Source organism: Oncorhynchus masou, unplaced genomic scaffold (genome assembly GCF_036934945.1).
Source record: "Oncorhynchus masou masou isolate Uvic2021 unplaced genomic scaffold, UVic_Omas_1.1 unplaced_scaffold_1462, whole genome shotgun sequence".
NCBI classification, from domain to species: Eukaryota; Metazoa; Chordata; class Actinopteri; order Salmoniformes; family Salmonidae; genus Oncorhynchus; species Oncorhynchus masou.
The window spans coordinates 31,642-44,090 of record NW_027004606.1 but is presented as its reverse complement, the minus strand read 5'-3'; the positions used below and the strand labels follow the sequence as shown (position 1 = coordinate 44,090).

The following is a 12,449-nucleotide window of genomic DNA, read 5'->3' as shown; positions in this document are numbered from 1 at the left end:
GTTGTCAACTTTTTATTTGGAAATTATATTTGCCAAAGGGGTTGCAAGGAAATGTAGATTTTTTTTTAGCCGTGTGTTTGCAGCCCGATTCACAAAGCCCTCGTGAATTTCACAGTGAACATGAAGGTAACGAGTAACCGATGATCTTTATAATTGCAATGAGCTGTCATCAAGATCTCTTTCTGTGGTTAAAGAGGCCATCTAGTGGGAAATGATGTGGTCATGACCTTTCAATACAGACTAAAATAGCCATTTCACTTCATCCCAATTGTTTCAAATGAATTGCTCTATTAAATAACTGCTTTGTTTTATGGTGTAAAATGTAAATATTTTTCCTCTTCAGTTCTTTGTACCAGTTTGGCACCTATAGTTATTGTTTGGGCTAAACCTTCCTACTGAACAATTCATGACTCCTTCAATTCTGTTCCAAACCTCGCGGGAAGAATGTCCGAGCCATTGCATGGCGCTTCAATTGTAAAAGACAAGATGACATGATTTCACAAATAACGACCATCTTCTGGTGTGACTGATAATGGATCTTTATTTTATTGTTTTATTCAAGTGTCATTTGATTTTCAAGATACAGAGTAATGTATATTAACACTTTATTAACATGGAATAGCTGTCGTTTGGTTTTAAAATGTGTCCAGTGTCCAGATTTGTATCTGTTGCAGTATGGTTATATAAAAGAGAAGAACTGTGCAATAAAAAAAATACAGGTATCATTGACCGGAAAGACACATTTCAGTTGAATGCATTCAGTTATACAGGTATCATTGTCCAGAAAGACACATTTCAGTTGAATGCATTCAGTTGTACAGGTATCATTGACCGGAAAGACACATTTCAGTTGAAAGCATTCAGTTGTACAGGTATCATTGACCGGAAAGACACATTTCAGTTGAAAGCATTCAGTTGTACAGGTATCATTGACCGGAAAGACACATTTCAGTTGAAAGCATTCAGTTGTACAGGTATCATTGTCCGGAAAGACACATTTCAGTTGAATGCATTCAGTTGTACAGGTATCATTGTCCGGAAAGACACATTTCAGTTGAATGCATTCAGTTGTACAGGTATCATTGTCCGGAAAGACACATTTCAGTTGAATGCATTCAGTTGTACAGGTATCATTGACCGGAAAGACACATTTCAGTTGAAAGCATTCAGTTGTACAGGTATCATTGTCCGGAAAGACACATTTCAGTTGAATGCATTCAGTTGTACAGGTATCATTGACCGGAAAGACACATTTCAGTTGAAAGCATTCAGTTGTACAGGTATCATTGTCCGGAAAGACACATTTCAGTTGAATGCATTCAGTTGTACAGTTATCATTGTCGGGAAAGACACATTTCAGTTGTACAGGTATCATTGTCCGGAAAGACACATTTCAGACACATTTCAGTTGAATGCATTCAGTTATACAGTTATCATTGTCCGGAAAGACACATTTCAGTTGTACAGGTATCATTGTCCGGAAAGACACATTTCAGTTGAATGCATTCAGTTATACAGTTATCATTGTCCGGAAAGACACATTTCAGTTGAATGCATTCAGTTATACAGTTATCATTGTCGGGAAAGACACATTTCAGTTGTACAGGTATCATTGTCCGGAAAGACACATTTCAGTTGAATGCATTCAGTTGTACAGGTATCATTGTCGGGAAAGACACATTTCAGTTGAATGCATTCAGTTGTACAGGTATCATTGTCGGGAAAGACACATTTCAGTTGAATGCATTCAGTTATACAGTTATCATTGTCGGGAAAGACACATTTCAGTTGTACAGGTATCATTGTCCGGAAAGACACATTTCAGTTGAATGCATTCAGTTGTACAGGTATCATTGTCGGGAAAGACACATTTCAGTTGAATGCATTCAGTTGTACAGGTATCCCCCCTTTTCTTTCTCTAAAAGGCTAGTAAAGCAAACAAGAATTGTCTGTTTTAAAAATCCAGAGACAAGTATTGTTTTTAAACAAGGCCTACTTTAAATCACATAAAACACCAACCCTGAATTAATTCATAGTCAATTCTGATGTACAATGTTGTGGCCATTTTAGATATATATATATTTATAACATCTACTACAGTTGTCATTTAGTTAAGTGTTCATGGCTGGTTGCAGTGTTCATGGCATCTCTTCCTCTATCCGCTGTCGCACAGTGTCACAGAATATTTATTTAACATTTTATTTAACAGGGCAAGTCAATTAATAAGAACAAATTATTATTTACAATGACAGCCAACACCGGCCAAACCCAGAAGACGCTGGGCCAATTGTGCGCCGCCCTATGGGACTCACAATCACGGCCGGTTGTGATACAGCCTGGACTCAAACCAGGGTGTCTGTAGTAACAAGGAGCCAGATCTCTCGCAGGATGAATGAATCTGAAGCATTCGTTTGGAAGTCCAGTTGTGGGTGAAGTTGAAGCTCGATGAAACTTGGCTGACATTCTGCTAATTCTCTCATCGATGAAACATTCGATCTCAATGCAGTTTTCTGTTCCCAAATCTAAAATCTGTAGTGAACAGAGTGGACTAAGTTTTGTAGACTTGACTAAAAGTTTTTTTTTTTAATTGCATTATTTAGGAGAGCAAGGACGACTTGAGTTACTGCACGCGCACACTTCACAGAGTAGGCATTCCATAACGGAAATATGCAAATACCTGCGAGACCGCGCTTGGCTCTGCGACCTGCAAGATGTCGCTGTGTCGTATGGTTGCAGTCTTGTGAGCTTCGACACAACTTTGCTGTTTTGTACAGAATGTTTTCTCTATCTGTTTCTTCCATGCACTCTTCGATAAAAACAACAGAGCCTTGCATGAGGGCCGTTGATCCGGAGGACTGGGAGATATCACTCGAGGCTTACATAAGGCTTTCAAACGGGTCAACACTCCGTAAGAACGCGGGGCCAAACGGTATTCCAGGCTGTGTCCTCAGGGCATGTGCAGACCAGCTGGGAGGCATCTTTTACAGATATTTTCCATCTCTCCTTATCCCAGTCTGTAATCCCAATGTTTCAAGTTGACTACCATCATTCCTGTTCCCAAGCTGCCTCAATAACTACCGCCCTGTAGCACTCACATCTGTAATCATGAAGTGCTTTGAAAGGCTGTTCGAGGCTCACATCAACTCCATCATCCCAGACACCCTGAACCCTCTCCAATTTGGGCCCCCAACAGATCCACAGACGACGCAATCTCTATTTCACTCCACACTGTCCTCTCCTGCCGAGAAACGAGGAATACCTGTGTTCCACGGCGTCCACATTACTGAGAACTCAACATGGTCCTCTCACACCAGCACAGTCATGTCGGTGTGACAGTGCCTCTTTCCCCTTCAGAGACTGAAGAGATTTGGCCCCTCAGATCCTCAGGAACTTTTACAGGTGTACCATCGATAGCCTCCTGACTGGTTGTATCACCGCCTGGTATGGCAACTGCTCCGTCCACGACCGCAAGGCCCTTGAGAGGGTGGTGCGGACGGCCATCCAATACATTTATGCCCGAAAAACTGCCAAGGACTCCAGCCGCCTGAGCCATGGAAAGTTCTATCTGCTCCTGTCCGGCAGGCGGTACCGGAGCATCGAGTCGTGGACCAACGGGCTCCGAAATATACTGAACAAAAATATAAACGCGACATGCAACAATTCCAACCATTTTATTGAGTTACAGTTCACATGAGAAAATCAGTCAATTTAAAAAGATTCTTGTGGCCCTAATCTATGGATTTCACACGACTGGGAATACAGATAAGCATCTGTTGTTAACAGATAACTTTAAAAAAATATATTAAATATTTTAAATGGGCCTCAGGATCTCGTCGCAGTATTTTTGAACATTCAAATTGCCAATCGATAAAATGCAATTGTGTTCGTAGCTTTTGCCTGCCCATACCATACCACTGCCACCATGGGGCACTCTGTTCACAACAATGACATCAGCAAACCGCTCTAACCACACAACGCCATACATGTGGTCTGCGGATGTGAGGCCGGTTGGATGTACTGCCAAATTCTCTAAAACAACATTGGTAGAGAAATTAACATGAAACTCTGCCAACAGCTCTGGTGGACATTCCTGCAGTCAGCATACCAATTGCACACTCCCTTAACTTTAAAAGTTGTAGTAGTTTTGTCACACAACACATTGCCACAGATGTCTAGACTGGCCTTTTATTGTCCCCTGTACAAGGTGCACCTGTGTAATAGTCATGCTGTTCAATCAGCGATCAGACGACCTGTATATCAGACCTGACCTGTATATCAGACCTGTATATCAGACCTGTATATCAGACCTGTATATCAGACCTGTATATCAGACCTGTATACCAGACCTGTATACCAGACCTGTATATCAAACCTGTATATCAGACCTGTATATCAGACCTGTATACCAGACCTGTATACCAGACCTGTATATCAGACCTGTATATCAGACCTGTATATCAGACCTGTATACCAGACCTGTATATCAGACCTGTATATCAGACCTGTATTTAACAGCATCCTCATGTTTCTTCTCTCATGTCCTGTTTTTATTTCTTTCTCACTGGCTTCCTTGTGCATCGTTGGGAAAGAGCTCACAAGTTAACGTTTCACTGTACTGTGTCAGACCTGCTTAATCCTGTGCATGTGACAATAAAACTTCACTTGAAACTCCTTGTTCTGCCCACTGTGTTTCATTTGCTCCCTTTGGAAACAACACTGCTGGTGTATCTTGCTTCACTTCTGAAAATCTTTTGACTCGTTTCTCACGGAGGTTGACTGTCCACTTTTCAGTCACGTAGCAGGAGTCACAGAAGAGCCGTCGGTTCCGTATTCTGACCTCCGCTCCGACCTCCGATGCGCCCAGCAGCTCGGACTTACAGTTGACGCATTTGAAACACGTCAAATGATAAACGAGCCCCAGGGACTTGATGACCATGGCGGCTCCCTTGACCAGCGCCGTGTCACACAACGTACACATTTCCTTGCCACTCACTGTCCTGCTGCTTTCATGCACGGATAGGAATGACTGGGACTTGGGGCCAGTAGAAGGGGAGGGGGAAGAGGAGGAGGAGGGTGAGGGAGAGCGCTGGGACCATGAAGACTGGTTGCTTCCAACCCCGGCTCCTCTGAGGGAGCTCATGGAGAGAGAGGACATCGTGGCTGAGCCGGAATGACCTCCGACCCGGCCGATGTAGCTGTTGAGGGCAGAGTGAGGCCAACTGTAGTTGAGGATGGAGGAGGTGCTCTCCGGTGTCCACGACGAGCGCCAGGAAGAGCAGATGTCCAGGTTGTCGAGAGACTTGCCTTTCCTGATGGGTCCGGCGGCAGGAGGCTTGCTGGTGGAACACTGGCGGATCCAGCTGTTGTCGTTGCGTAGTCTGACTTTCTTTATCATCTGCAGGTTCTGCTGCCTCTCCAGCTGCTCCTTGGGCAGGTTCTGCTGCCTCTCCAGCTGCACCTTGGGCAGGTTCTGCTGCCTCTCCAGCTGCACCTTGGGCAGGTTCTGCTGCCTCTCCAGCTGCTCCTTGGGCAGGTTCTGCTGCCTCTCCAGCTGCTCCTTGGGCAGGTTCTGCTGCCTCTCCAGCTGCTCCTTGGGCAGGTTCTGCTGCCTCGCCAGCTGCTCCTTGGGCAGGTTCTGCTGCCTCTCCAGCTGCTCCTTGGGCAGGTTCTGCTGCCTCTCCAGCTGCTCCTTGGGTAGGTTCTGCTGCCTCTCCAGCTGCGCCTTGGGTAGGTTCTGCTGCCCCTCCAGCTGCTCCTTGGGCATGTTCTGCTGCCTCTCCAGCTGCACCTTGGGCAGGATCTGCTGCCTCTCCAGCTGCTCCTTGGGCAGGATCTGCTGCGTCTCCAGCTGCTCCTTGGGCAGGTTCTGCTGCCTCTCCAGCTGCTCCTTGGGCAGGATCTGCTGCCTCTCTAGCTGCACCTTGGGCAGGATCTGCTGCGTCTCCAGCTGCTCCTTGGGCAGGTTCTGCTGCCTCTCCAGCTGCTCCTTGGGCAGGTTCTGCTGCCTCGCCAGCTGCTCCTTGGGCAGGTTCTGCTGCCTCTCCAGCTGCTCCTTGGGCAGGATCTGCTGCCTCTCCAGCTGCTCCTTGGGCAGGAACTGCTGCCTCTCCAGCTGCTCCTTGGGCAGGTTCTGCTGCCTCTCCAGCTGCTCCTTGGGCAGGTTCTGCTGCCTCTCCAGCTGCTCCTTGGGCAGGTTCTGCTGCCTCTCCAGCTGCTCCTTGGGCAGGATCTGCTGCCTCTCCAGCTGCTCCTTGGGCAGGTTCTGCTGCCTCTCCAGCTGCTCCTTGGGCAGGTTCTGCTGCCTCTCCAGCTGCTCCTTGGGCAGGTTCTGCTGCCTCTCCAGCTGCTCCTTGGGCAGGATCTGCTGCCTCTCCAGCTGCTCCTTGGGCAGGTTCTGCTGCCTCTCCAGCTGCACCTTGGGCAGGTTCTGCTGCCTCTCCAGCTGCACCTTGGGCAGGATCTGCTGCCTCTCTAGCTGCACCTTGGGCAGGATCTGCTGGCCCTTTATCCATGATGCCTCACCCAGCCTGTCACTGCTAGTCATGTTGATCTGTGGTTCCTCCACATGGTCCAGCTCAGGAATGGACTTTGCCCTGTCTACCCTGGATGTCTCAGGCTGGACCTGGCCAGTACAGCCATAGGAGTCCCCTATTGATTGCTGCTGCTTCTCCCTCTCCCTCTCTCTCTCCCTCTCTCCCTCCTTCTCCCTCTCTCTCTCCTTCTCCCTCTCTCTCTCCCTCTCCCTCTCCTTCTCCCTCTCTCTCTCCCTCTCCCTCTCTCCCTCCCTCTCTCTCCCCCTCTCCTTCTCCCTCTCCTTCTCCCTCTCTCTCTCCCTCTCCTTCTCTTGCTCTCTCTTCCTCTCCTTCTCTCTGCACTGTTGTTCCGCAGCCTCCTGGTGCCCCCTCTCCTCTTCCCTAAAGTCCTCCTTCCTCGTCTGCCACCTCAGCCCCTCCTCCTGTCCCTGTCTCCTTCCTTCTTCCTCCTGCTCCTCCCTCCTCTTCTTCTCCGAGGTGTTTCTCTGTAGTACGACTTCTTCAGTGACATCCACCATGATGTGTCTCCTCAGTGCTTGTATTATGAAGTGCTTCCTAATGTGTTTCTCACAGTAGTAGACAGAGCAGGTCAGACAAAGCTTCATGGCTTTGCACTCAGAGCAGATGTCACATGGTTCTCCTGGTCTGGTTATTGATTGGGAAAAGAAAAGAGGAATGACCTACTAATCAAATACATGGATCAATAAAACATATGTTAGATTTACTACACATTATATCAACTACATGATCCTCCCACAATGCAACAGGATGAAGTTGAAGAGCAACTGCAGAAACTTGCAGTCGACACTTCATGACCTTAGATCACATGATTTTTCATCAATTCGACATTTAGTCAGACTATTTTTATGCCCAGAATGGAAAACACTTTGAAAGACTTGACAAAAGTGATCCGCCCAGAATTGGCCATTGAGACGATGCAAGACTTTGGTCTCACACAATCACACAGAGAATCTGCGCATGTGCTGGGGTGCGCTTCACTCTGCTAACCGTGGTAGCTACGGGAACAAAACAGCAAAGAAGTTTAGAGTCATGCTTCAACGCTCCTAGTTGTTGGAGAAATGTACACTATACAGTATATTAAAAAGTATGTGGACACCCCTTCAAAGTTGAATGGATCTGTGCACAACATTTGAGAGAAATAAGCTTTTTGTTCATATGGAACATTTCTTAGGTCTTTTATTTCAGCTCATGAAACATGGGACCAACACTTTACATGTGTGTTGCGCTTATATTTTTATTCAGTATATAATAACCTTGATCTGTTTCATTACAATATGCATCCTTTAATATGTTATTATAATGACGTAAAGCAGTAGCATCCTTTAATATGTTATTATAATGAGGTAAAGCAGTAGCATCCTTTAATATTTTATTATAATGAGGTAAAGCAGTAGCATCCTTTAATATGTTATTATAATGAGGTAAAGCAGTAGCATCCTTTAATATTTTATTATACGCTGGTAGAGCAGTAGCATCCTTTAATATTTTATTATAATGAGGTAAAGCAGTAGCATCCTTTAATATTTTATTATAATGAGGTAAAGCAGTAGCATCCTTTAATATTTTATTATACGCTGGTAGAGCAGTAGCATCCTTTAATATTTTATTATAATGAGGTAAAGCAGTAGCATCCTTTAATATTTTATTATACGCTGGTAAAGCAGTAGCATCCTTTAATATTGTATTATAATGAGGTAAAGCAGTAGCATCCTTTAATATTTTATTATAATGAGGTAAAGCAGTAGCATCCTTTAATATGTTATCATAATGAGGTAAAGCAGTAGCATCCTTTAATATTTTATTATACGCTGGTAGAGCAGTAGCATCCTTTAATATTTTATTATAATGAGGTAAAGCAGTAGCATCCTTTAATATTTTATTATACGCTGGTAAAGCAGTAGCATCCTTTAATATTGTATTATAATGAGGTAAAGCAGTAGCATCCTTTAATATTTTATTATAATGAGGTAAAGCAGTAGCATCCTTTAATATGTTATTATAATGAGGTAAAGCAGTAGCATCCTTTAATATTTTATTATAATGAGGTAAAGCAGTAGCATCCTTTAATATTTTATTATACGCTGGTAAAGCAGTAGCATCCTTTAATATTTTATTATAATGAGGTACAGCAGTAGCATCCTTTAATATTTTATTATAATGAGGTAAAGCAGTAGCATCCTTTAATATTTTATTATACGCTGGTAAAGCAGTAGCATCCTTTAATATTTTATTATAATGAGGTAAAGCGGTAGCATCCTTTAATATATTATTATAATGAGGTAAAGCAGTAGCATCCTTTAATATTTTATTATAATGAGGTAAAGCAGTAGCATCCTTTAATATTTTATTATATTGGAGGTAAAGCCGTAGTATCCTTTAATATTTTATTATAATGAGGTAAAGCAGTAGCATCCTTTAATATTTTATTATAATGAGGTAAAGCAGTAGCATCCTTTAATATTTTATTATAATGAGGTAAAGCAGTAGCATCCTTTAATATTTTATTATAATGAGGTAAAGCAGTAGCATCCTTTAATATTTTATTATACGCTGGTAAAGCAGTAGCACCCTTTAATATTTTATTATATGCTGGTAAAGCAGTAGCATCCTTTAATATTTTATTATATGGAGGTAAAGCAGTAGCATCCTTTAATATTTTATTATAATGAGGTAAAGCAGTAGCATCCTTTAATATTTTATTATAATGAGGTAAAGCAGTAGCATCCTTTAATATTTTATTATACGCTGGTAAAGCAGTAGCATCCTTTAATATTTTATTATATGCTGGTAAAGCAGTAGCATCCTTTAATATTTTATTATAATGAGGTAAAGCAGTAGCATCCTTTAATATTTTATTATATGCTGGTAAAGCAGTAGCACCCTTGTAGTTTCTCTGTTTTAGAAGGTAGAATAAAGGGTCTTACTCTGCTTTTGGCTGAGAGACCTTTTCTCTCTCTTTGAAATAGTGAGGGGAATCCATTGAACGGTCACTCTTCATTGATGTTACTGACATAAAACTGGAGGGAACAGAAAACCAGAAGAGAGAAACTCTCAGCATCAGAGTCGTCATTGTAAATAAGAATTTATTCTTAACTGACATGTATTATAGTCCTATAACAACACAGAGAGACAGTACACAGACACCTATTATAGTCCTATAACAATACAGAGAGACAGTACACAGACACCTATTATAGTTGTATAACAACACAGAGACAGTACACAGACACCTATTATAACAACACAGAGAGACAGTATACAGACACCTATTATAGTCACATAACAACACAGAGAGACAGTACACAGACACCTATTATAGTCCAATAACAACACAGAGAGAAGGTACACAGACACCTATTATATCAACACAGAGAGACAGGACACAGACACCTATTATAACAACACAGAGAGACAGTATACAGACACCTATTATAGTAAAATAACAACACAGAGACAGTACACAGACACCTATTATAGTCCAATAACAACACAGAGAGACAGTACACAGACACCTATTATAGTCCAATAACAACACAGAGAGACAGTACACAGACACCTATTATAGTCCTATAACAACACAGAGACAGTACACAGACACCTATTATAGTTGTATAACAACACAGAGACAGTACACAGACAGACTATAACATTACTAAGAGACATGACACACCTATTATACACTATAACATTACTAAGAGACATGATACAGACACACCTATTATAAACTATAACATTACTAAGAGACATGATACAGACACACCTATTATAAACTATAACATTACTAAGAGACATGATACAGACACACCTATTATAAACTATAACATTACTAAGAGACATGATACAGACACACCTATTATAAACTATAACATTACTAAGAGACATGATACAGACACACCTATTATTGTAACGGCTTTCGTCTGGTGAAGGAGAGTCGGACTAAAATGCAGCGTGGTATCTTTGATACATGTTTAATGACGAAGAAAGAACGAACAATACAAAACAACAAACGGAACGTGAAAACCTATACAGCCTATCTGGTGAACAACAAACACAGAGACAGGAACAATCACCCACGAAATACTCAAAGAATATGGCTGCCTAAATATGGTTCCCAATCAGAGACAACGATAAACACCTGCCTCTGATTGAGAACCACTCCAGACAGCCATAGACTATGCTAGATACCCCCACTAAGCCACACACCCAATACCTAACAAAACCCCAAGACAAAACACACCACAATAAACCCATGTCACACCCTGGCCTGACCAAATAAATAAAGATAAACACAATAAACTTCGACCAGGGCGTGACAATTATAAACTATAACATTACTAAGAGACATGATACAGACACACCTATTATAAACTGTAACATTACTAAGAGACATGACACACCTATTATACACTATAACATTCCTAAGAGACATGATACAGACACACCTATTATAAACTATAACATTACTAAGAGACATGATACAGACACACCTATTATAAACTATAACATTACTAAGAGACATGATACAGACACACCTATTATAAACTATAACATTCCTAAGAGACATGATACAGACACACCTATTATAAACTATAACATTACTAAGAAATTGTCGTAATAGTCACAAACATACAGTATGTTATCTGACATGTTTTCTATTTTGATTAACTGAAACATATTTGTGAACAATCACATTATGATCAATAAGAAAAGAAAGATAAATCAATCTGCTGTTAAACCTCTGAAGAGCTTCACTTTTCATTGAACCAGAATGGAGAAAGCTCATGAAACAACCTACAGGTACCGTAACTGTCAGTGTCCAATCACTGATCACATACATACCTGAGAGAAGCCTCCTAATTTTATCCGACAGAATTGTGTCACTTGCTCTTGCTTTCCGTGGCTTGTTCTTTTCTAACTTTCACTATGAATGTCTTCTGATAGAACAGGGTTTTGAGACTTTGTCCCTGCAAAGCAATAAAGTGTGTAGTTTTACACACACACACACACACACACACACACACACACACACACACACACACACACACACACACACACACACGAAGGTCCCTGCTTAATCATTCAAACAATATCCTTTAAGGACTTTATGACTGACGAGAAACCCTGGATGTCCTGCGTGCCTCTGTTAGCCTGCCGAGCTAAAGCCTCGTCTTCAGGTTTCACACAGAACTACTCACAGAGCCACATACATCACACTTCTCAAGAACACATGTTTTGAATCCATTCCACTTTATTGATAATATTCAATAATTGTTTAATTGATTTAATTCCTTAAATCTCTCAGAGATATCTTCTTCTCCCATCTATAATCATCAGTGGTATTATAAATATTAAAGGACGTTGTTGTCATCATCGATAAGTTGAGATTCGGAGGATGATTTTTAAGGAAACAATCTGCTGTTGAAACAACAACGAAGCGGACTGGCACCACTGGTTTAGAAAACGTTTAGGGACGGCGCTCGAGAAATGGAACCACTCGGAAATGAATACAACATGCTTTGGATGCAAGGATTGACCTTCAATTATATATTTTTTAACCGTGTTTTGAGGCTACAGTGTTTGTTTACATGTTTGTTTACAAATATTGGAGTAAAACAAGCTTGTGTTTTGGGTTCTGATGGGGTACGACAGTTTAACTAAGTTCATTAAGCATTTATACATTTTCTATCCTTAAACGGTTCTCTCTCTCCAGTCAGCCTACTGGGCCTCCCTTAGCCTCTCCTGACCCCTGTTGGTTATATACTGTTAGAAACTGTGTGGTTTGAGCCCTGAATTCTGATTGGCTGAAAGTCATGGTATATCAGACCATATACAGCGGGTATGACAAAACGTTTCGTTTTACTGCTCTCATTACGTTGCTAACCAGTTTATAATAGC

The 12,449-nt window shown here is 41.9% G+C and overlaps 1 long non-coding RNA gene across 1 annotated transcript; it reads right to left on the bottom strand.

Moving 5' to 3' along the window:
• Nucleotides 1-6,865: 6,865 nt before the first annotated feature.
• Nucleotides 6,866-11,465, bottom strand: LOC135530933 (uncharacterized). Its single transcript, XR_010453923.1, has 3 exons — nt 11,394-11,465; nt 9,479-9,571; nt 6,866-7,178 (listed from the first exon to the last, which is right to left on the bottom strand). It is a non-coding gene; the product is annotated as an uncharacterized LOC135530933 (long non-coding RNA).
• Between the last annotated feature and the right edge of the window lie 984 nt (nt 11,466-12,449).